General features: G+C 50.5%; 1 pseudogene; it reads left to right on the top strand.

Moving 5' to 3' along the window:
• Positions 1-22896, top strand: part of LOC128943464 (serine/threonine-protein kinase pim-1-like) — a 31931-nt pseudogene extending 9035 nt beyond the window's left edge.
• Positions 22897-23221: the final 325 nt, after the last annotated feature.

Raw genomic sequence — 23221 nt, 5'->3', positions numbered from 1 at the left:
AGGCAAGGGCAGAGACTGGAGAGAGCCAGGCCCGGGAGCAGGAACAGCTGCTCCATTGCACTCTTGGAGAAAGCTCTTGGCTGGTTCAAAGCACTGAAAGGCGTGAAGGGCAGAGAGGAGGCCACAGCAAACAATGCTCCTGTTTGCACAGCCTCCCCTCTCCGTGTCCCAGAAGGAATTGCATGGACTGTGTTCTTCTCTCCGAGGCGTCTCGTTCAGCATGAGCAGCTCAGCACCAGGAGCTGAAGGAGCTGAAGCCTCAGGCCACAGGAGCTGGGCAAGAGGGAACTTTTGGAGCAAAGTAATGCTGCTAAAATAGCCCCAGCTGGATGCAGTGGATATAATCATGGAATCACAGAATCCTTTCTGTTGGAAAAGCCCTCTGAGCTCACCCAGTGCAGCCGCTCACCGGGCAGTGCCAAGCCCAGCACTAAACCACGTCCCTGCAGTGCCAAGGCCTGGACACCAGCCCTGAGTGAGGCCTGGACAGCATGCCCTGAGACAAAGGTGGCCTCTGGATGAACCTTCCAAGCAAAGGTTATCTTTGTATCTGCTCCCTGATGAAATATGCATGGTCATTAGCAGTGAGATAGATGCAGCCACTCGTTAGTGAAACATGTGTTGGAGATGAGGGGGAGACGACCATCCTTTAATGCATCGAACTCCAATTTTATTGATCAATCAATCACCTTAAATAACAAAGTTAACGAACTTCATGCATATTCTGTAATCCAATGTCATGATAGGCTAACAGAGAAATTTCTAACCACTCCCTTTGTTTTAGAATACCTACAATTGTTTATTAAAAACAGAAACCAAAACAGAAACCAAAAACTAAAACAGAAACCAGTGTTCCCAAAACGTTTACATCTGTTCTCAGGATGGCAGGCCTTCCCAGAGACGGTGTTCTACTTGTTATGGGAAGACAATCTGAGAACTCCATTGTTTATAGAATGATGCCTGAGAGAGTCTAATCGTTTATACAAATCAGAAGGCTGAGAGCTGTTAGAAACTGCTTTTACTTTTCCCCTATACTTTTGTCTCAATTGTATGTCTCATGGCCTTTTCTTTAAGTCATTCTTGAAAAACTCTCCAACAAACATGTATTGACCTTTGTGTATTTAGAAGCCAGACAAGGCCATGAAATCTGACATCTGGCCTTGTTTGGGGCTGTATGGTCAAAGTCAGCTCCCTTGGTTCCTCCTTGAGCCCTGGCCAGGCTTTGGGAGGGACCCAAGAGGTGGATGAAAGCAGATGTTGCCACACTAGCAGTGCTGTCAGTTTGTTCCTTCAGCACTGTCAGAGCTGGGCCCTCTCCCAGCGGGGTTGGAGCCTCACCTGGGGCTGGAGGCACCTGCAGGAATTCCCAGTGCCCAGGAGTGGCTCTGCAGCCCTTGGCTGTGACAGCTTCCCCAGCTGCTGTGTGGGTCTGGGGGATGGTAAAGCCTGAGGGTAAATGCTACTGGATCTTTGTTAATCTCTGCAGGCAATCTTTGTTGGGGATGGTTGGGTGCATTGCTGAGCTGCTCCTTTTGTGATTCTTTGCTGCTCTGAACTGCAGGAAATGACACTGATTCCTTCAGTTGGAGTCTGTGCCTTTGGTGCTGCCCCTGCCCACTGGTAAAACAAAACTGGCACAGTCTGGCCAGATCCCAACAAAATGTCACTTGTTCAGTGTAAATGTGAGGAATCAGTGCCATCAGAAATTCCCAGCTGGGAAGCCCTTCCCTGGAGTTCCCTGGCTCTGGAGTGGGCTGAGGTCGGAGCCCCGTGGGAGCAGTGGGGCAGTCGGGTAAAAGAAGCTGCACCCCTGGATGTCTTCAAATGCATCCAAAAATTGTATATGGAAAAGGAAAAGACCTTGTGGATTTGGGCAGACAAAGATGAATTTGTTGAGAGTACATAGGAAACAGCACCTTCAGAAGGAACAATGATTGTTGGAATGCTCCCACAAGGAGCAACAGAAGAAGGTTTTCAGCTTGAGCTCAGATGCCCTTGTGCAAGTGAAATATCAATATAACAAATAACTATATACATATTTATAGTATAATAAGACCTTCATGTTTATATTTATAGCTTTTAATGTATATATGTCTATATCTACATGTCTATATCTGTATTTATATATAAATATGTACATATAATAATAATGTGAAATAGTGCTGACAATACTAATTTGGTATCTTTGGCTGCTCAGGGATGTAACACTAAATACCCTACAGAACAGGATTGGCCGGGACCCTAATGTCAGTGGTCAACTTTGTGAGATTGTATACAATGGAAAAAGGAGGAAGGGAGGAAATTGGCTATTTTTACAGGGTGTGCTGATACTGTGATGCAGAGTGCTTTGTCTGTTCCTGTGAAAAATACAGCGATTTTGTCTGCAGGGTCTTTCATGTACCAGAGTATGCACAAGCTGCAAGATTGGTTGAAAGGGTGAAGGGGTTGTTAAAAGAGCAGTTGGAAAGATGAGGAGAAGGGAACCTTTGCCCATGGAGAACCCATCTCCCAGATGTGCTCCATGCCCTTCACAATGGCCCATGGGGGAAATGGAAACCCCCTGGCTGTGCACGGCTGCCCCCAATTTGCAAATCCAGCCATGGGCAGTGAGACTTGGGCTGCCTGGGAAATTGTTCTGGCTGTGATGGCCCCTGGCAGGGCCGGCCCAGAGGCTGCAGGGCTGGGCCTTCATGCATTGGAGTTCATTAGGAGAAATTCAAAGCAAATGAGAGCTGTCAATACTGAAACAGGAATTCAGATTCCTTCAGGACACTTTGCTTTGGTAACTGCTCCCTTGGAGCTTGGCCTTGCAAAGTGTTCCTGTCATGGCAGGAGGAATTGATGCAGAATATCCAGGAGAAATTACAGTAATTCTGTAAACAATAATGAACAAGATTGGATTATTCAACCCTGTGACAGGGTAGCACAATTATTGATATTGCAACTCTAAGAGCAATTGATAAAAAAGGAGATCCACCTCCAGTCACCACCATTTGTGGAGATAAAGGGTTTGGATCCAGCAGCCCTAATAATGGAGCCAGAGTGTGGGTCGGAGGCCAAATGGCCCTCCCGAGGCAGCTGAAGGAGCAGCTCCTAGGAAAGACAACTCTGAGTCCTGAAACCTGGGCAGGAACAATGGGAATGTGTCCCTGCAGCCAAGGATTCTGTGTGAGAACAAGTAAATCTGACAGGATATTGTTTTACACATCCTGCCAGACCAGATCTCCCTGTTTGCCCCAAGGGCTCCTGTGGAAAATGCTCTGATCCACGGGGCTCCATGTGAAGGCTGCTGTGACACTGAGGGACTTGCACAGGAATTCCATCCAGGAGGCTGGGTGCCCCTCAGGGACTGGGACCCAGCCCCTTCCAGCCAGAGGGGAAAGGGCCCCCCAAGCCTTGTTAGCCACAGACAGCATGGGAAAGCTGAACAGCAAAGGGCCCTGGGGCATTATTCTGGAATTAACATGGTGGCAGCTCCATGGACAACAGAATTCTTGTTCCTAATTCGAATGATTGAGAAAAAAGAATGAAGAACGGTGTCACTAAAGTACTACTGATGTCTGTAAGGTGTACCTTGATAGTCAGCCAGAATCTTTGTCTGCCACAAACACCTCTAGTGTTTCACCAAGGGATTGGTCATCAAAATGTAATGATGGGTTTTGATGGATTGCTGAGCTTCTTTTGTAATTCTCTGCTAATGATGATGTGCTTTGCTGAGCTTATCCTTTTGTAAATCTTTGCAGCTGTGCATGATATAAATGACACAATTCCTTCAGTTGGTGTCTGTGTCTTTGGTAGTGAGCCTGCCCACTGGTGAAACAGGGCGCCCTCTTGCCTAGGTGTTCCCTGGGAAGGCAAAAGCCCTCCCTCCAAAATTCCCCCCTTTCTCCCTGTTCCCCCCTTCACACCCTGAGCATGATGTGCTCTGGTCTGGGTACCCCGGGGTCAGTTGGGGTCCCCTGTCCTGGCTGTGTCCCCTGCCCAGCTCCCCCGCAGCCCCAGCCCTTCCCCAGCATGGCTGGACGAGGGGCAGGACAGGCCTTGGCTGTGCTGCAGCTCAGCAAGAACAAAACCATCTCTGCGTGCTCAGCCCTGTGCTCAGCACCCGGCCCAGCAGTGTCTCAGTGCCAGGGCTGTGCCCTCAGTCCCTGCCAGGGGTTTCCATGGCAACTGCCAGGACGGGTGACCCAGGTGTGCCCCCAGTGCCCATTGCCATGGAAACAGTGCCCAGTCCTGCCCCTTTCTTTCTGGCTGACCTGGCCTTTGGCCCTGGCAGTGCCTTTGGCTGCTGGTTCCTGGTGCCTGAGCGGCCAGCGCGGCACAGGGCAGGTGGCCATGGCACAGCCCCCAGCAAGGGATCCCCTCTGGCTCTGGGCAGTGACACCAGCCCTGAGCAAGGGGCCAGGGCAGCTTTCTATGGCCACTAACCATCACAACGGGGCTGGGCATTGGTTGCCATGGCACCAAACCAAGGACCGGGCCCCATGGCCATTGCCATGGCACCTGGTGGCACCAACAAGTGTCACTGCAATTGTACCTGGAACAGCCCTGGCACCGCTTTGTCCTGAGGGTTGCAATGGCAGCTGAGGGCAGCAACAGCTGGGGCTCTGCAAGGGCCCTGGGGGAGATGGGAAGGAGCAGCAGAGCAGGGGCTGATCCATCCCCAGTGTGCTGCACAGCCCAGGGCAGCGTCCCAGAGCGTCCACATGGAGCTGCCAACAACATCCCCCCTCTGCAGCCCTGGCCTCTCCCCAGCTCACACAGGTGCCTCATCCTTGCAGGCACAGACACGGCAGACCTGGCTCAGCAGCCCCTGTTTGCATTGCACACAGCAGCGGGAGCACCCCCATGCTGTTGGTGTGGGCACATGAACCTGAGGGAGCACAAATGTCATCAGCCCCTGGGGCCAGCAAGGGCTGGGGAACACCAGGGAAACCACTCAGCTTTGTCCTGGCCTCTGCAGTCAGCCAGAAAGTTTGTTCCCATCAGCTGGGAGTTTCCTGTCCCACTGCAGACGCTGTTGCTCAGAGCCAGGGCTGCCTAGCAGCCACCCCCAAACTGCCCTCAGCATTTCCTCTGCTTCACCTTTGCTTTCTTTACTCTTCCTGATACAAATTTCTTCTAATTGCCCTCCTCAGGGGACCCAGAACTGGACACAGCACTCGAGGTGCTGCCCAAGCAGTGCTGAGCACAGGGGAAGAATCCCTGCCCTGCTCCTGCTGGCCACACCATTCCTGATCCAGGCCAGGAGCCATTGGCCTTCTTGGCCACCTGGGCACACTGCTGCCTCATGCCCAGCCTGCTGTCCATCAGTCCCTGCAGGTCCCTTTCTGCCTGGCCGCTCTCCAGCCGCTCTGTCCCCAGGCTGTATTGCTGCAGGGGTTGTTGAGGCCAAAGTGCAGGACCCGGCACTTGGACTTGTTAAACCTCACCTTGTTGGATTTGGGTCCTGGATCCAGCCTGTCCAGGGCCCTGTGCAGAGCCTTCCTACCTCCATCCTCCATCAGATCCACACTCACACCCAGTTTGGTGTCATCTGCAGATTTGCTGATGTTGGAGACAATCCCGTCATCCAGACCATTCCATGCAGACATTGAAATCCACGCTGGCTGGCTCTGACCCCTCAGCCATCCTGTGGATGCCCTGGGATGGCACTCAAGGTGATCTGTTCCATAACTTTGCTGAGCACCCAGGTCAGGCTGACCGGCCTGGAGTTCCCCAGCTCCTCCTTCCAGCCCTTCTTGAGGATGGGCTCACACTGGCACCTCTAGTGCTCTGGGACCTCCCTGCTGAGCCAGCACTGATGGTAAATGATGGAGAGCAGCTTGGGGAGCTCATCCACCAGCTCCCTCATCCCCCTGAGATGGATCCCATCCAATCCCATTCACCTGTGAGCATCTGAGTGGCTCAACAGGTCACCAGCTGCTTCCTCCTGGATTCCAGGGGGGCTGTTCTGCTCCCTGTGCCCATCTAGCAGCTCAGGAGAGCACTTGTCCTGAGGACAGCCTGTCCTAATATTGAAAATTGAGAGAAACAAGATGTTAAGTAGCTCTGCCTTCTCCTTATCTTTAGTTACTATATTCCCCACTGCATCCAATAAAGAGTAGAGGTTCTCCTTATCCCATGTTTTGCTATTAATTTAATTGTGGAAACATTGTCTATTTTTTTTCACAGAAGTGGTCAGGTTAAACTCTAATTGAGTTTTCACCTCTTGACTTTTTTTCTGCACGACTTTACAACATCCTTAAACATTTCCTAAGCTGCTTGACCTTCTGTCCAAAGTTGATGCACCTCTTGTTACCCTTGAGTTCCCACAAAATCTCCATGGCCAGCCAGGCCAGTCATTTTCCTCACTAGCTCATCTTTTGCCACACTGGGACAGGCTGCTCCTTCCCCCTTAAGATTACTTTCTTGAAATGTGTCCATCCTTCCTGGACCCCTTTGTTTGTAAGGGATATTTTCCTTAAAAAGAAATCAGTGCCTGATTCATTACTCCCCAAATCTGCATCCTAAATAAGCCAAAGTCTGCCCTTCATAATTGTTAATAAATTGTTTCCTGTTCAACTGTGGTCTGTTGGCCATGAAGGGAAAATTTCTGTGCCTCTGAGTCTCACCAGTTCCTGACCCCCAAAGGACACAAACCCGATGAGTTGTGTTTCCCACTCCAGTGGCTGCACTTGCACTTCCCTCCATAGCCAGAGCAGAGCTCCCTTGTCCCAGAAAGTTCTTGGCAATGCAGGGATGAAGGAAACAGGACAGGCTCTGGGGATCAGGGGCAGGGCACAGCCAGGGATTTGGAGGCTGTTGTGAGCTGAGGGCAGGACTCAGACCTTGGCCTTGGTGAACCTCATCCCATTGTCCTGGGCCCATGGCTCCAGCCTGGCCAGATCCCTCTGCAGAGCTTCCTGCCCTCCCAGCACAGCCACACTCCCACCCAGCTTGGGCTCACCTGGGAACTGACTGAGGGTACCCTCAATGGCCTCATCCAGATCAGCAATAAAGAGATTTCGCTGACCTGGCCCCAATCCTGAGCCCTGGGGACACCCCTGGATGTGACCCCATTCCTCAGCTGCTCTGACTGCCAGGGGTTGGGTGAGAGAAATGGTGGTGTTGGGGTAGGAACAAAGTGTGATTGACTGTCAGCCATGAAGGGTCTTGATTTTCATATCTGCTCAAACTGCATTAGGAGGTGCTGGGGATCAATATCAACTGGGGATTGCTGATATCAATCTATAAAGAAGAAAATAAAACAGGACAAAAGAGTTCTCTCTGCATTGTTTTCAATATGGTATATTCACTTTGAATAGCCTTCTGAAATCTGTCTAATTAACCACAGAAGATCTGAAAACTTAGATTATTCCCATGGAATTTTCTTGTTTTGGGTGTTTTGAACAAATGTTTATGAGCTTTTCTTACTTAATTCCTGAAGTCAAGAGGTGCTGGGGATCCATGTCAACTGGATACCAATCTATAAACAAGATACCAATCTATAAACAAGAAAAGAAAACTGGACAAAACCAGTTCTCTCTGTTTAGTTTTCAATATACTATATTCACTTTAAATACACCTCTGAAATCTGACTAATTAACCACAGAACAATTGAAAACTTCAATATTTCCCACGGGGTTTTCTTGTTGAAATGTTTTAAACAAATGTTTAATAGCCTTTTTCACTGAATTCCTCAACTGAGTAGCTCAAGAAAGAAGAGGCCTCTGGAGTAGTAAAATTCATCAGCACCTTCCAAGTGGCTGAGGATCCATCTCCATCAGAGCAGCAATGAACAGAAATGGGCACAGCTTTGTGGCTGCCCCAGCTTTGGCATGGGCCCTGGGCCTGGAGCAAGAGCAGCTCTTGAGGTCCCCAAGGCCGGGGCTCTTGTGCTGCCCTGGGTAGATGGGATGGCAGCAGGGGCTGCAGAGCTCTCAGCACCTCAGGCCGAGGGGAGCAGGGCAGCCAGGGAGCCTCCTTTGGCCTTGGCCCAGCACCTTCCCTCATGGCTGGAGCCGACTCCTGTGGCTGCTGCTGTGCCCTTGCCAGGGGCTGAGGCCGTGGGGCAGTGCCCAGAGCAGCCTGGCTTGAGCAGAGCTGTGGGGCCAGAGCCGGCTGGGCTGGGCTGGGGAGAGGCCCTTGGTGCTGCCCAGAGCTCAGGGCAGCTGGCAGAGCTTGCAGGGAGCTGGGCTGGGCTCAGACAGCCTGGCCTAGAAAACATCAGTGTCCATCTCAGCCTGACTGAGCGTGCAGGGGCAGAACTCAGGCCAGGCCTTGTGAGGTAGGGCCAGAGCCTGTGCAAGGCATTGCAAACAGGCAAGTGGCCCAGAGAGGAGGTTGCTCTGTGCCCTTGATGGCAGGGATGGAGGAGGGAGGGGGTCCAGAACATTTGTCAGCACCAGCCTCTGTGCCCAGGCCTTTGCAGCCCTGGCTGCTGAGCCCAGCTTCTGCCTGGGCTGAGTTTGGCTGTGGCCCAACTCCATCCTCCTGCAGGGTCAGGGCCTGTTCCCAGCCATAGCCAGCCCTGGCTGCCTCTCTGCTGGCCCAGAGGCCGGCAGAGCCCGGCGCAGGGTTTCTGTGCAGTCCCACACGTGCCAGGGGCTCTGCAGGAGCTGGCAGAGGCTGCCCAGCAGGGAGGCCATGGGGCACAGAGCCCCAAGGCTGCTGTGGGCACCACGGCACAGGGGCCGTTCCCAGTCGCAATGCTCCTGGCCTGGGCTGGGCCTGCACAGGGGCTGGGCCACCATGGCTGGGCCAGCACAGGCCCAGCCGCTGCTGGGGCTGACAGCAAGGCCAGGCTCACACAAGACATTGCTGAGCATGGCCTGTGCTGACCAGACCTGACTGTGCCAAAGGCAGAGCTCAGCTGCCCTTGGGGGCTGCAGCAACAGTCCAGAGCCCAAAGAGCCTCCATGGCTGTGCTGGAGACCAAGGCTGCAGGAGGGAAATGCAGGGCTGCTGCAGGATGGGGAGGGCATTGAATTCCAGCACACACCTCAGCTCTCTGATGATCCCAGCACCATGCTGGGCCCTGTTTCAGACTGCAGCAGAGCAGATGTTGATGGGACAGGAGCCCTGCGGGGCTGTCAGGGACCTGCAGCTTGCAAGGTGCTCTGCTCTCCCTCAGGTGCTTTCGGAGAGATCCAATCCTAGCTGGGCACCTCAGGGCACAAGTGGCACTGCCTGGTCCCCCAGCCCCCCCCCCCCCCCCCCCCAGCAGTCTTGCCTGGCGGGGCGGGGAGGGAGGAGTGAGTGGGGCTGGGGCACTTTCGCTTTTGGCTTGCTGGCCTTCTTGCTTGCCGGCTTGCTTGCTTGCTTCTGCCTTAGCCCTAGCTGATAGCTGCCTTTTTTTTTTTTCCCCTTTGCTGCTTTCTGCTTTCTGCGCTGTTTTTTTTCTTTTCTTTCATCCTCTCTTTCTTACCCGCCCCTGAAGATACTGGACCGGCTCCGGACCTGACCTGGGACGTCCGGCGGGATCTCCGCAGTGAGCGAGAGAAGCTCAGAGCCCTCCACAACACTTCCTGGTTTCTTTTCTTTTCTTGTTTTGGGGAGTGTTCTTTTGTTACTTGTCAATAAAGAGGTTTTGTTTTCCACTTTGCTTTTCCGAGAAATTCCTTCCCGAACCCGGTATTGGGGGAGGGGTGGTTGGAGGTTTGTCTTTTGGGGGGGCTCCCTTTTGGAGATTTCCCCTAATTTGTCCTAAACTAGGACAATCTTTTTGGTGCGTTGGCCAGGAAACGGAGGCCAAAGCCAGTGGAAAAAAACCTATAACAATAATATTTTGGTTTTGGTTGTTTTGTGGGCATATTGGTAATTCATAATGTCATTTGGGGTGAAAGCTTGCCGGTATTTCTGGTCCCTTGGGGTTTTTGAAGCTTTAATACCTTTGTGGTCCCTAGGGTTATTTCCTTACCCAGAAATAGCTCTGGTGTTGTCCCTAATAAGTAACCTTTGTAAGCGGGGGGCACTAACCAGAATAGTCATTGGGCTGGTCGTATGTGCGCTGATTTGTCGGAGGTTTATGAAAGACTTTGTTTCAGGAATGTATGGATTGCTGTCATGGCTGTGTACTCAGTTTGTTTGGGGAGAAGAAGGGGAAGGGGCTTCTCAGCTTTTGTCTTCCTTCTTTTCCTCCAAATTGTTGACATCTCTATTAGAAAATATTGAATTTCCCCTGAGTTTAAAAGAAACCATCTTTCTGGCATTTAATTTATTAAGCCTTTTCTATACTGTTTGGAGTGTATATAAAATGAAAGCCGAGATTTCTAGAGGGGTTAGAGAGACTCCTGATTCAGAAGTAAAACAAAGCAGGAAAAATCTTGACTGGAGTGGGAAATGGGAGGATATGGGCCAGACTTTAAAGGAATTCTCTGATCCTATAGACTGGGACTTTCCATCTGATCAAATTCAGAACCCAGTCGAGGTGGCAAAGTATTTGAGGGAGAAGTGCCATGGTAATACTAAGGAGGAAAGGATTACTGCAGTGAGCTGGGTCTTGGCGCTTGTTTACCGTACTCTGCTAGATACTATGGAGTAGCAGATAGCAGACAGGGAACAGGGAGATAAGTTAGTTACTATCCCAGTGACCCAGGCTGCAGTGAACATCCCAGGCTCCAGGCTAGCAGCTGAATCAGACAATAGGCCTCAACCCATGGCTGTCGCAGCTAATACAAGAGGTGGAAAGTGTAAAGGCAAGACCGATGGAAAGGTGGAGGATGATGATGATGATGCAGGAGAAGGACCCTCACCAAAATCAGAGGCCACATCAAAGGGCACAGATTCTGGAGCTAATATTGACTCCTTTTCTCTGAAGGACCTCAGAGGCCTAAGAAAGGATTACAGACGACAACCTGACGAATCTATAATTAGTTGGTTAGTCCGCCTTTGGGATGCTGCAGGGGAGGTTACGATTTTGGATGGTATTGAAGCGAGGCATTTGGGATCCCTGTCACATGATCCTGTCATCGATCAAGGTATGATGAGCAGGGCTAGCCCTCACAGCCTCTGGGAACGGGTCCTGGATAGTGTAGCACAAAGATACTTATGTGCAGATGATCTCTATATACAGCAGACACGGTGGAAGACCATAGAACAGGGGATCCAATGCCTGAGAGAGATGGTGGTGGCAGAGCTCATTTTCTCAGATGATATAACAACTAGGAATCTGGACCTGGTACCATGCACACCTGTAATGTGGAGGAAACTTGTGCGACTTGGGCCACCTGAATACGCTTCTGCCCTTGCAATAATGAAGCGGGATGATACATATGAGACTGTGCTCGATATGGCGAAGAAGCTTCGAGTGTATGCAGATGCTGTGCATGGACCAACTCATGCCAGAATTGCAGCAGTGGAAACCTGACTGCAGAAACTAGAGGACAAAATAGAGGAGAATCATAAGAAACTCCAGGAGGAGATTAAGGAGGACCTTATTCAAATCTCGGCTGTACAAATTAGAGGCCCTGGTATCCAATGCTGGCGCTCCTTTGATGGGGAGAGAAGGTACACCCCATGGGCTGAGTTATGGGTCTTTCTGCGTGAGTCTGGAGAAGACATGAGGAGATGGGATGGAAAACCCACCGCTGCTTTGGCACAACGGGTGCGTGATTTGAAGAAAAGAGGAAGTATCACCAAAAAGAGAGCAGCTCTGGTTGCTCATAGCTGAGATGTTGAGTATGACGATGACATGTCTGATCCCCTTGAAGGAACTTCTAAGGCATACGCCCAAGGAAAGAAGGACAATCTGGCTTAGAGGGGCCCTGCCTCTAGCCAGGAAGAGGCACGGGAAAACCGGGTTTTTTGGAAGGTGTGGATCAGATGGCCTGGCACATCAGAGCCACAAGACTATGAAGCATTGGTTGACACTGGATCACAGTGTACCTTAATGCCATCGGAACACGTGGGGACAGAACCTGTTTCCATTGCTGGAGTGACGGGGGGATCACAACAGTTGACTTTATTGGAAGCTGAGGTGAGCTTCCAATTGTGACTGGTCCAGAGGGTCCGTGTATTTTGGGCATAGACTTCCTCCGGAATGGCTATTACAAAGATCCTAAGGGATTCAGGTGGGCTTTTGGAATAGCTGCAGTGGAGATAGAGGGTATTAAACAATTGAATACCTTGTCTGGACTATCAGAGAACCCATCTGCAGTAGGACTCTTGAAGGTAGAGGAGCAACGAGTACCAATTGTCACCTCAACAGTGCACCGCAGGCAATACCGGACGAATCGAGATGCCGTGATCCCCATCCACAAGATGATCCGAGAGCTGGAGAGCCAAGGGGTGGTCAGTAAAACCCACTCACCCTTTAACAGCCCTATCTGGCCCATGCGAAAATCTGACGGAGAACGGAGATTGACTGTGGACTATCGTGCCTTGAATGAAGTAACTCCACCACTGAGTGCGGCTGTACCGGACATACTGGAACATGGCATCGAGTGGGTATACCATATCCCCTATCATGCACCAGCTGCAGGGAAAGTGGAAAGGTATAATGGATTGTTAAAAACCACCTTAAAAGCATTGGGTGGGGGGTCTTTAAAAAACTGGGAGCAGCATTTGGCAAAGGCTACCTGGTTAGTTAACACTCGAGGTTCCACCAACCGAGCGGGTCCTGCTCAGTCTGAGCTCCTTCATATAGTAGATGGGGATAAAGCCCCAGTGGCCCATGTCAGAGGTTTGTTGGGAAAGACAGTATGGATCAACCATGCCTCGAGTACAGACAAACCCATCCGTGGGATTGTTTTTCCTCAAGGACCAGGTTATACATGGTGGATAATGCAGAAAGATGGAACAACACGGTGTGTACCTCAGGGAGACCTGATTGTGGGATGAGACTCATATATGAATGTCATTGTTTGTTGAATGTGAGACAGAAGGAAACTGTAAGTGTCAAAGGTCTGAGCAAGTAAGATGAGAGGAATGCGTGTCAAAGGTGTGAGTAAGTAAAATGAAAGTTTTTTATTGTATGTTCACGATATGGGATAAGGGGTGGAGTGTCATGGGGTGACAGCCTTTATCCCAGTATCGTGTATTGGTCTGGCAGCTGTGTTTTTTCTCTCTCTCTCTCTCTCTCCCTCCCCCCCCCACCCCCCGGCCGTCTTGCCGCGGTGGGGCGGGGAGGGAGGAGTGAGGGGGACTGGGGCACTTTCGCTTTCGGCTGTTTGGCTTTGCTTGCTGCTTGCTTGCTGGCTGGCCTGCTTGCTTGGCTTGCCGCTTTGCTTGCTTGCTACTGCCTTAGCCCTAGCTGATAGCTGCCTTTTTTCCCTTTGCTGCTTTCTGCTTTCTGTGCTGTTTTTTTTCCCTTTTCTTTCGTCCTCTCTTTCTTACCCTCCCCTGAAGATACTGGACCGGCTCCGGACCTGACCTGGGACGTCCAGGATCCCTGGAGTATGCGAGAACAGCTCGGCGCCCTCCACAACACTGACTGGTTTCTCTTCTTTTCTTGTGTTGGGGAGTGTTCTTTTGTTATTTGTCAATAAATAGGTTTTGTTTTCCACTTTGCTCCTCCAAGAAATTCCTTCCCGAACCCGGTATTGGGGGGAGGGGTGGTTGGAGGTTTGTTTTTTTGGGTGGACTCCCTTTTGGAGATTTCCCCTAATTTGTCCTAAACCAGGACAAGCACATAATTCCTGCCTCTTCCTGAGATTTCATTGCTGGGTGAGGAGCTCAGCACTGCTGAAAGCTGAGGCCTGGCCTTTGTGATCCCTTTGGGATGGCAGTGGAAGTGCCCTGACTGCATATTGAGAAGAACCTTCTTGGCTTCTCATGCCATGACACCAAAACTAAATGTGCAAGGTGACTTCCTAGAATGACATGTAGTCCTTTGAAATATCTGCAGGCAGTGGTCTGAAACTGCTTTCTGAGCCTGCTCCTTGGGATCAGCTGTGAGGGCCTGAGGGCTGGCCTGAGCCCGGTGCTGTGTCCCACTGGGAGCAGCCGCACAGGCTCACGTGCAGAGCAGGCACTGCCAGAGGCCCTGGAGATCTCACCTGCCCTGCATCCACCTTTGTCAAGGTGCTGTAAGCATCAGCTGGTGCTGACTTTCCTCTTCGACCCCTTGGTTTAGACACAATGGGGAATTTCTTTCCTGAATCCTGTGGTATTTGCCCCTGGCAGCTGCGATGGGGATGCTCGGGGAGTGTGCGGCTTTGGGGGAATGCTTCCCGGGAAGGGGCTGAGCTCGGGGCCCTGTTGGGCCCATGACCCCCAGAAGCAGCAGCAGCAGCAGCAGCCCCATGGCCCAAAGCCCCGTGCCCCCTGCCCAGCACAGGCTGCCCTGTCCCTGCAGCTGTCACCGGAGCGGGGCTCAGGGGCAAGTCGCTGCTGGCAGCAGCAGGAATGCGGGCAGGGTGAGGATGCCCTAGCCTGGCTTTTGTCACTGGAACAATGCAGGCACAGGGCAGTGCAGAGCAGGCTGGGAAGCAGAGCCCAGGGCCTATGGAGGCTGCAAGGCTTAAAGATCAGCCCCTGCAGCAGCCCAGATGGAGGTGGCTCAGTTGCCAAGGCTGTGGTGGCCTTGAGAGTGTGCAGGTGGATTTTGCATCGCTGTGGCCTGCTGGTGGCTCTGGGCCCAGGAGTGCCTGTGGCTGCAGCAGGAAGGGTGGCTGAAGGTTTGCTGCCTGCTTTGGTGGCATGGCTGCATGGGCCAGTCCTGTGAGAGCCCCCTGTGTGAGAGGTGGTGAGAGCTGAGCTCTTGGGGACAGCGCTGTGGTGCAGGCCAGGAAGAGCAGCAGTGCCCAGTGCCAGGAGTGGTGTCAGTGGGAGTCCCTGTGCACAGCGACCCCCAGCCCCAGGGTGGCCGTGCCAGCATCCCCAGGGACCTCCAGCCCCGGGAACGTGGAACAAGTGGAACTCACAATTGTGCAAAGGCTGCCTGTTCCCAAAGGAATGGCAGAGAGAAGTCAGGTTTTAAAGAGAAACAGTATTTATTTGCCAAAGATAGGCAAATCTAGGATTTACAGAACATGTGTCATTATACAATTGTTATAACAACAACAACAATGTACAGAACATATTTACATGGGATCCAGTGGGCTAACAATCTTCAAAACGTATTTACCAGAAACTTCTAACGTAGTCAACATATTTACAGGAACTTCACAACTTTCAAACGTATTTACAAAGGTATGAGATCTGTGCCATCATGTGCATGAGTCCTGGAAGAAAGGAAGCAGCAGAGCTGGACTCAGCTGGCAGCACTGGGCCCAGCAGGACTGGGAGCTGGGCCCCAGGGGCTGGGCCGGGGCTGGCAGGGCTGGCGTGGCCCCAGGCAAGCGCAGGGCAGGCCGGGGCTGGTGCTTGTGGCAGCACAATCCAGGCCCCCTGCGGGCACCGTGTCCCTGAGCGGGGCCATGCAGCCCAGCCCCAGCCTGGCATCAGGGGACCCAGTGTGTGTGTGGACAGGGCGCGGGAAGCATCTGCCTGTCTTACTTGTGGGGCTGCATCTTCATCCAAAGACCATGGGCTCCTCCTCATCTTTCTCATCAACTTCCATATCCTCAATGTTGTCCTCCTCATCCACCTCCATCTCTTCGATGTTGTCCTCCTCGTCTACTTCCATGTCCTCAACAGGGGAGGACATGGAAGTAGAGGAGGAGTCCACCTCAATCATCTCTTCGTCATCCTGGCCCAGGTCCACTTCCATGTCCTCCACAGTGTCTCTGTCAGTCTGCAAGGGGCAGCACAATCTCCCAGCGGGCTTCCTGTCCCCCACCATCCATTCCCACATGTCTGCAGCCTGCCCAGGCCAGGTGCCCCCTGCCTGGCATGGCACTGTACCTCCATGGGCACAGCAGAGCACATTGTGCTGGCATTGGCACTCCAGAGCAGGCGGCAGGAAAAGCCCAGGCAACAGCAGCAGCTCTGTTCTGAGGGTCAGAGCGCAGTGTGAGCAGCAACTGACCCTTGGCAGCCGCTGAAGTGTCTGCTGTGCTCGTTTCCAAGTCCTGGACGTTCCACCTGGAACCCTCTGGGTGCTGTGATGTCACTGAAGTTTCAGGGCCGCTGCGCAGTGGGAGATGGGAATGGCAGAATGATCAAATCCTTGAATGGTTTGGCTTGGAAGGGACACTAAAGATGATCTGGTTCCAAGCTGAACAACCTCCCAGCACACCAGGTGGATGTGGCCCCTGTCCCACCTGGCCTTGGATGTTGCTGGGGATGGGGCATCCACAGCCTCTCTTCACTGGTCCCTGTGTCAGTGTCAAGCACCCTGAGAGTAAAGAACTTCTTCCCATCATCAAATATCTTCCACCTCTTGCAGTTTGATCCCATTTTTCCTTATCCTTTCTCTAAAGTTCCTGACGAATTGTGCTCCTCCACTTCCCTTTGGGTCAGGCTGTTCCTGCAGGGTCATACCTGTGGCTGGACCTGCAGACAGGAGAGAGAGAAGCCAAGTTCCCAGTCAGAAAAAATGCGGAATGTGGCTTGAGAACTGAGAGAATAAGGAAAAAGAAAAGACATGCAAGGCTTTTTGTTGCATGGGCTGTGGAATTCATGCCTTTTATTAGAGGGCCGTTCCCTGGTGCACTCAGTTCCTGTGTTGCAGCATGCCCACAGCAACCTCTGTGTGGGACCTGCACTTGCAGAGCTGGGAGCCGGCTTGCTTGGATGGCTGATGGATGAGGCAAGAGAGGGATCGTTGTGTGGAAATCCAAATAGTGTGGATTGCGCTGAAGAGGGTCCAGGAATGGAGACAAAATGGGACTGGGCACACAATATGGGGGTGAACAGTGCAGGATCATTGCAGTAAGCCAGGACCAAATTGATACTAGAGAGTTGGAACATTCCGAGCGAGTACATATAAGAAAAATGCAGCAGTTGAACTGGGTGATGCCATCAAAATGTGCTGCATCACCATGAGCCTTCAAATGCCCATGGGCGACACCATTGCATTCAGAGCGGTGACTTTTTTTACCTTGGTCACTTTGCCCTGAGGTATTACAGTTCCAGTGGTCGGCCCCTGGGAACTCACATCTCCCCCTTTTTGTTATCTATAAAGAAGGCTTCTGCCATAGACTTTTGGAGATATTTAGCAAAAAAGGATAAAATAACCAACACAATGAATACAAAATACAAAGCCCACAAAACAGTCTTAACTAAAGATGAAAGCCAGCCTCGCAAACCCCTGTGTTTGGAAAGTCCAGTGAACTAGTCCTTGTTGCCTTCCATCTGGATCTTGTTTCCTTGATCTTTCAGCAGCTGGATGCCCTGGTATACTGACTCCCTATGTGACAGCAGGTTGAAAAAACACATGCCTTCAAATGCCTGACAGGCATGGTCACGGACAAGAAATTGTGGCTTGTCTGTGGAAGCACTAAGCTGAAAGCATACGGCTCAGTGAGGAGCATCCAGATTCCTGCTGCAGCAGCAACCAATGGCAGCATCCTCTGACTTTGATAATTTGTTATCTGGAGGCTTGGGTGTCCTAAAAGTAAACAGATAAAGCGAGTAGAAAGTAAAAGGTAAGTTGTGTTCCCACTAAACTTTCTCTTCTGTAAGGCAAGGGTGTGAACACAGCTTATTAGAAGAATCATGTATCAATGCTAAAATATAATTTTTACAAATGTTAAGACATAGATCCTGGTTAGTGGTGTCTGAGCTATCTTGGTCTTGGTGTGTGTGGTCAACGCTGCTTAGGAGACCTTCTGTCCTTCTCCTTCTTCTTTTCCAGGGTGCTCCAATCTCTCTTAGGCTTTCATTCTGTTCTTCTGATGGTGGCTCTGGTGTTTGCCTCACTGTTCCCCGAAAGAGTTTTTATGTATTTTGCTGGGATTCATCTTAGGAATGTTGCTGTAGAGACAAGGGCATCTTTTCTTTCCCAAGTAATTTTGGAAAAGGGCCCATAATTTGTTTAGATTCAGGTTCTTTGGTCAACACAGGTGACTGTTCTTTTAATTGGGCTGCAGTTGAATTAGTAAACTGCCTGATGACTGGGGGAGTTGTCTCCATAAATGGGTTGTTCAAAAAGTTTCATACATTAAGGCCTTGGCCAGTCTGTTAGTGGAAGATAATATCAGGATTACCCCTCTCAGTTGATCAAGGATCCTTTTGGTGGATCAGTGGGCCCTCTCCGCTATGGACTTTCCAGTGGTGGAGTGTGGTATGTCAGTGATATGTTTTATACCCCAGTGGTTAGAAACTTGTTGGAATCAGTGCAAGGTATAAGCAAGAGCATTATTAAATTTAATTTCCTGTAGAACTGCGAAGGTGGAAAAAAACTAAAAATTAATGTTTTGTAGCATCTTCTGATTTTTCACCAGCATGGGCAGAGGTGAAAATCGCACTGGAAAAGGTGTCGATTGAGACCTGGATGTATTTTAGTCTGCCAAAAGTGGCTTAGTGTGTGGTGTCTGATTGCCAGATGTGGAGACTCTCTAGTCTTCTTGGATTGACTCCAGCTCTGACAGAAGCAAGGCCATGTTCCTGACAATTGGGGCAGGTGGCTACAAGGGATTTTGACAGGTCTTGGGTGTTTTTGATCATCCTGAGCAGGGCAGGAATATTTTGATGGTAGAATTTTTGGCTGATCCTAGCCTGTGTAAAAATGATCTAAGGCGTATTGCAGTGGTTCAGATGTTTGAAGTAGGCAATTGAGGTGCTCTGGAGTGAGAAGTAAGTATATATTCACAAGGTCTGTTCCTGCAAGGGAGCACAGATGCTCTCTAGCTTTCCTGATTAGTTGTGCAATAACTTTCTGTTGGGTTGTTATCATTTTACTAGGTTGGTGTTCTCTGAAAACGCATTCAATTTTTATCAGGGCATCTGAGATAGTTGAGTCCCCCTGAAAGAATAATGCATGGAATTTTGGAGTTAGACCAAAGATTGCCAGGGAGAAAGGAAAAGTAGGGTGGTATCTGTGTGCCTGTTTAGTTTGAATCACCCAGGATGCCTTATGTACAGTTGCTTAAGCCTCCAGTGTCAGTGATCACTGGAATCGAGTCCTTCACTGCCTTTAAGGAGCAGGAGCAGCGGCGTGAGGTCTTCTGTGGTGATTCCCAGCAGTGAATGTACCCAACTGATGCTTCCACAGAGCATTTGGGGTTCTGGCAGAGTCTTTGGGTTGTCCTTGATGTGCAGTGTTTGTGGTGTGATGGTTCTCTCTGCTGTTTTTAGGCTGAGACACTTCGAAGGGGCTGTCCTTTTAACTTTATCTGCTGCAATCTTAAAACCTTTCTCCTGTACCGCAGTGATGACATCTTGTACTGCAACATCCAAAATGATTTGAGCTCTTGCAAAAACGACTGTGTCGTCCATGTAATGAAAAATGATAGCATTAGGATGTTCATTTCATGGTCCATATAATGAAAAGCGATTAGCATTAGGGCGAGAGAATTTGGACATCAAGCAATTGACAAATATTTGGTCTATTCTTCAGTCGTTGAGGCAATACAGTCCTCTGGTACCTCTGTAAAGGTGCTTGTCGATTTAGTGATGGAAAAGGCAACCCAGGAGGATGTCATTGGGCTGCATGGGGGTGTCAAAAAAGTAGTCATTAAGATCTATATCAACCATCTGCCAATAACAGTGTAATTGTAGGTACAATTGGATTAAACCTCCCTGAACTAGCCTTCCTTCAGATCTTACCCATGCAATCTTCAAAGCAATGCTCTTCCTATGCTCAGGCTCCATCAATCACAGCCTAAATGGCAAAGAAGATATCCGAAAAATAGGAGGACTCCAAAAACTGCTACCCACAACTACAGCATGGTGCACCATCGGCAATCTCAAGGTACCATGGAGGCTGAGGGCAGGCTGGACTGGAGGGAAGCACTGTCCTCGATGACCTCATTGATTTTCCTGAGGTCCTGCAGGAGCCGCCTCTTGTCCTTGCCAGGCTTTCATATGATAATGACAGGCACATTGCAGGGGCTAGTAGGTGGTACAATGTGGCCCACAGACAGCTGCTCCTGCACGAGGGACTGCAGGGCCTTTAACTTTCTGCCTGGGAGGGGCCACTTATCCACCCATATGGGGTCGTTTGTCTTCCAGGTTGACTGAAGGGTGGCACGCAGCTCAGTGGCCCTGTCTAGAAATCCTGAGGTGTTGATAGGATCTCTGGCCCTGTCCCCCTTTGGGACAAGAGGTCTCTTTTTCTCAAATTGTTATTGGTGCCCGGGTGACAAAAGATCTTACTGTAGAAACTGTGCCCTCAGGACCTTCCCTGCAGATGTTACTGTGACTCCAGAAGCTGGTAGTGACTCCCTGGTAGCTAATAATTGCCCCAGCAGCTGGAACCAGGGGCCATTGTTTTAGCCTATCAGAGCAGGAAATTATGGTGACATCAGCTCTTGTATCTAATAGTCCTGAAAGAGATCTCTTTCTCCCATTACATGACAAAGCACACTTTAGAATGGATCTGTTTCTGCCTGTTGCCTGTGCCCACATCAAAATTGGATCAGCTGGTGTGGTGATCATGTCCCGTAGGAGGTCGGCTCTGACTGTAACTGTTCCTTTTGGAATGAAAAGGGGAGGGTCTAAGCATAGAGCTTAGACAGTTATCTCCTGCAAAGACATCAAGGCGAGTACCTCAGGTAGTAGAGTGAGTGTCTCCATCCCTTCCCTGGTGTTGGTTAAAATCAAAATGTCTCTGGCCTGTTCTTCAGGCCCGTATTTGCCTGTTGGAATATGGTGAACATAAATATCGTGGATTGGAATTGAAAAGGCTCTTACCAGCTGCCTTTAGGTTCCAGGGCAGAGCTGTCTTCTGTCGAGTTTTCTGCAGTGATCGAGCTGTCCCACTGGATCTGAGGAGGTCGCTGTGCTGGTTCTCCACGATGTTGGGGAGAGTGGGGTGGAACGGCCACGCGTTTGGTGTCATTGCACAGGGCCTTTCTGTGACTGTGTGGGGTTTCCCGCAGGCCACCGGTTTTGCTGGTGGTTGAAAGCATGTAGACGAGGGGGGCAGTGAGGACAGTGGCTGTGACACCTAGAAGGTCCCTCGTAATAGCCTTTATTTACAAATTTTGTTGAAAATGCCCCATCTCCCTACACTTAAAGCCAGGTCCTTTTTCATGTGTATGTCAGGGAATACCTTGGGAGGCTACTAGCACCTCTACTATAGCCTGACTGGTAGCCTTAGCTAGGCTGGCATCACAGTGTTGGGATGCCCTAAGTGTGCATGCCTCGACCATTTGTGCAGTGGTAGGCTTTGGGTTAAGGGGTAGAGAAGGTAAAATGTCTTTACAGGTGTTATTAGCATTTGTTTCAGCAAGTTTAGTAAGAAGTACCTTCCTGGCTTTTGGATGTTCACCTTGCTTCTCTATTGCTTGTGGAAGGTGGTCAATAAATTTTAGAAAGGATTGCCCAGGTCCCTGCAGAATGTCTGTGAAATCTAGAGTAAGTGTTGTTCCATTGGCTGTCTGCTTGAGAGCTGTGTTTGCAGCACTTCTATCTCTTCTAACAGAGCTCTGGGAAGGTCTATTGAATGAGGTTTTGTGAAATCTTCCTCCCTGGCTAGATGGACTACTGTTAGGTTTGCCCACCTGTCTTCCCTAGCATAGTCTTAATAGTTGTTCTGTTAGTTTTTTCCCCATTCCTTCCCACAGAATAATTTCAGTGGGAGAAAGTAGGATGTTCATAAAATGGAGCAGATCGTGAGGCACCATAACATGTGCAGTGAAGGTGGCATTTAACAAATTATTAAAATATAGTGACCCCCTCCCATGGTGTTTGGTTGCTTTATAAAGATCTTTCATCTTCAGTGTGTGTGACAGCTTCCCATTGGGGATTAGCCCCACTCTGGCACTGCACCGGTGCTGCTTGTATTTTAGCTACCAATTCCCAGTCCCCCTCTTCAGCCGCCAGCTTCCGCATCCTCTGCCAAGAATCCTCAGGCTCATGCTGAACGTCAGATGAACCTTCCCTCTCCTCTCCAGAAGAGGGAACTTTTCTTTGGCAGAGGAGCGGGGCCTTGGTGTGACTGGCCAGGCCCGGTGTTGTGGGCCTTTGGTAGCCAAGATGGCGGCCTTCCGGTTACCACCCCTCACACTTCCAGCTCCGACAGTGTGGGATCCGCAAGGGGCTGAGTTGGAGGGGGTAGGGCAGTGGGAGTAGGCAAGGAAGCGCTGGATCCCAATGCAGGGGTGTTTCCTGATGCAGGGGTAGGACCCAACATGGGGAAGACCCGATGAGAGAGCAGGGGGTGGGAGGGAGTTTGACATGGACGCCCCTTCCAGAGGAGGGACTCCATTTTACAGGCTATCTGAGGGGGCTCCAGTGAGGAGAGGTACTGGAGAATGGGTTAGGGTAGAATCCAGGCCTGTGTGACCTGGGCAGGGAGTAGAGAAGGAGGGGAGATGTCAGACTGCAGGTGGCTTGTCTGTGCTTTACAGCAGTTCCTGTCTCTCACCCTTGTCTTGGTATCAGTGGGTTCAGGAATGCCGGGGGCAGAACTCAAAATATGATTTGAGTATTAGAACATTGAACCCTTGAGAAAACTGTATAAATCATTTGAAAAATTAGGTAAAATTTTTGCGACTCTTATCCCTCCCTGAGTTTTCAAAAGAAAGAGCCTTTCCCGAACTGAGTCCCAAAATGCTACATGACGAATTGAATCAACAGAAATATCTGGGAACTCCTTTAAAAGCCAATGAACAAATTACTTCCAAGTTCCCTTAATAAAACTCTTGCCCCATGATAGGAGAACCTCCCTAACTGGAACATATATGTCCCTCTCAACTTTGGATAATTTGTTACCCAGAGCTGCCCCTGATGTACAGGGTGGCCCACTCACAGGACTAAAAAAATCACCCAAGGATCTTGCAGGGCAGGCTGCCGTCCCCCAGCTCACTGCTCTGGTTGCTCTGGATGCAGGTGTTCAAAATGTCCCCTGGGCTTCACCAGCTGAGCCAGCTGTCATCCCTCATGCTGCCATAGGGTGCCGACGCTGCAATCAGCAAGCCCTGATAAACTGATAAAACATTGCATTCATAGGGATGCCTCACTTTAATTTATGATTTTTGTCGTGAGGTATTATAGTTCCAGTAAGAGGCCCCTGGGCCTGCAAAACCCTGCGTCCTCCTGAGATATCATTGCTAATGAGGAGCTAAGCAGTGCTGAAAGCTGAGACCTGTCCTTTGTGATCCCTTTGGGACGGCAGTGGAGGTGCCCTGAGCGCACATTGAGAGGCGCCTTCATGGCTTCTCATGCCATGACACCAAAACTAAATGTGCAAGGTGGCTTCCTAGAATGACATGTAGTCCTTTGAAATATCTGCAGGCAGTGGTCTGAA

This window comes from Melozone crissalis, unplaced genomic scaffold, assembly GCF_028551555.1.
Source record: "Melozone crissalis strain CALT ecotype California unplaced genomic scaffold, PUWL_Pcris_2 ptg000046l_1, whole genome shotgun sequence".
Lineage (NCBI taxonomy): Eukaryota > Metazoa > Chordata > Aves > Passeriformes > Passerellidae > Melozone > Melozone crissalis.
This window is presented reverse-complemented; position numbering and strand designations above follow the sequence as displayed.